Here is a 2,494-nt window from a genome sequence, read left to right as displayed (position 1 = left end):
TGAGGGTCCCTGCGGTCCAACAAGCCCACGAGGTACCTCCAGTAAGCACCACAACGCTGCGTTGCAGAGAGGTGTAAAAAGGGGCATGGCCTGGAGCACCTCTCTACAACGCAGCCCTGTGGCGCTTACTGGAGGTACCTGGTGGGCTAGTTGTTCCCCAGGGACCCCCAGTATTGAAGGGGAATTAATTCCCCAATTTGAAATGTGCCACGGGGCGCGTTTGAACAGTGGTGAAGGTAGGGGGCGGGGCCTGAGGTGATATGTGTGCAAACACGCCCTGTGGCGCGTTTTAAGTTGGGGAATTAATTTCTCTTCAATCCTGATGCGAATCATACCGCCAATGGTCGTGGAGAAGTAACGGCAGGAGTCTTACTCCCTTAGAGGTAACATCTGAACACCGGAAAAGGCCGCCATATTGGATCTGTTTTCCATCAGGCGTGTCCAGAGGGCCCAGCAGCAGCATACGTCAATTGGTAAAGACTCTTTGCAGATGATCAGGACAGTGCTGCAGAAGTACACCCGGCAGTGGGAGACAAAGGGACCCCTGGAGGTGGTTTTATAAAGGGGATCTGAATCACTGAACTTACTGGCACGGTTTACCAAGGCCTGGTGAATCCGTAAGCAGCATACAAACGCCTGGGTGCAGGTACTTAACTCACTAGACGGCGACGCATCCTAGCCCTGTCAGTATGTCAAGCGCCAGTGGCCCCAAGAACCCCCAAAATAACAAACTGGACAGATACACCTGCCCAAAGGCAGCCATGACAGAACAGCACCTACCTAAAGATAAGTCGGTGGGAGGTCCAGAAGAAGGTGCCCCAGAACATTCCTTGAAAGATGTCCTAGAAGCTATTGGTGAGATTTGCACGTCCGTGGAGCAGAGGATGGACACGATCTCCTCAGAGGTCATGTTAATTAGAGCGGACCTTGCCACAAACATGGAGAAGGTTAAACAGATCGAAGCCACCACAACCAGCCTCGTAGAGGACACTAACCAACTACAAAACGAAGTTTGTGAGCTGCAAGCATTCCGTAAGTTCGCCGAAGGAAAACTGGACGACTATGAAGGTTGCAGTAGACGTAACAATGTACGTATCCTTGGGGTGCCTGAAAAAGCAGAGGGACAGGCGGCGGATCTCTTTGTGGAGAATTTTATCACCAACCAACTACAACCTAAAGGCCTGTCCAACATCTTCGTGGTTGAAAGAGCCCACAGGGTGCCAGGGGGACGGCCGATACCAGGGCCCCCCCACGTCCTATACTGGCCAGACCTTTGAATTATCGCGATAGAGATGTCATCTTACAGACAGCCAGAGTAGCACCACACATACATTTGGAGAACTCAGAGATCACCTTCTTTCCGGACTTCACTCAGGTGGTTCAAAAGCCGCTCAGGTCGTTTTTGGGGGTCAAGAAGAGAATGAGAGACAAAGGCCTTAAATACGCTATGCTGTTCCCGGCGTGACTTCGGGTGGAGGCCGGGGGAAAAAACTGATTCTTTGAGGCCCAGGAGGACACCGCCGAGTGGCTAGATGGTTGGAGAGAGTCAACAGAACACAGCTCCCAGAGAGACTAGGAGGTATGGGGCTGCCCAAGCCACTTGACCTAAAACTTGAAGTTCGGGCTTTGCCCACGTTCTGCATAGACTTCCACTAGCCATATAAGCAGGGCATGTTAAAATGCATACAAGTATGAAGCTGACCGATCCAGGGGAAATCACTTAAAATGTGTATTGGGAGTGGGTGAGGGTTTACCTCCAATTTTCTTCACTTAGTTTAACTTTCGGGTGACAGGTACTCTGTATTGTGATAGTCATGGGCAGTTCTGAGCCCAGAGTGCAGGGGAGCAGGGAGGGGGGAGTTGGGAGTGGTTAATGAATAGTTGTATATTTTTATTGAATCCATAAGGCATCATAGACCTGCAGCAAGGAGAGACTGGTAACACGTAATTGTCAATGAATATGCAATGGGACCAAGGGTTTAAACTAATGAGCTGGAACGTGAATGGTCTGGGGGACAAAGTGAAGAGGTCAGTGGTGCTGCAGTATATTAGGAGACATGCCCCTGGCGTACTGCTACTGCAGGAAACGCATCTGGTGGGAAACACTTTTAAAGCCCTTAACAGGTGGGGATACAATCTGGTGGCACATTCGGGCTTCACCTCGGGTTTGAGACGCACGGGTATACTGTTGAGGAAATCCTTTCCTATGATGGTGAAGTCCACTTGGGTAGACACAGGGGGGAGATACATAGGCATCACGGGACAATGGGAAGGAAACATGTTGACCCTTATGTTGGTATATGTACCGCCGGGTCTTCAGGGACTCGCCTTCAAAGACCTGGGTTCCATTCTACTGACGGTACCAGAGGGACTCCTAGTAGTGGGAGGGGATCTAAATGCGGTGGTCAACGATACTCTAGATAGAAACCCTCCATGAGAGATGAAAACGGCGGCAGCCAGACCTGTTGGGACCGTCCCTCTAAAAAGGACTCCA

This window comes from Triturus cristatus, chromosome 7, assembly GCF_964204655.1.
Source record: "Triturus cristatus chromosome 7, aTriCri1.1, whole genome shotgun sequence".
In the NCBI taxonomy this organism is placed as follows: Eukaryota; Metazoa; Chordata; class Amphibia; order Caudata; family Salamandridae; genus Triturus; species Triturus cristatus.
Note: the sequence above shows the minus strand (reverse complement) of the source record.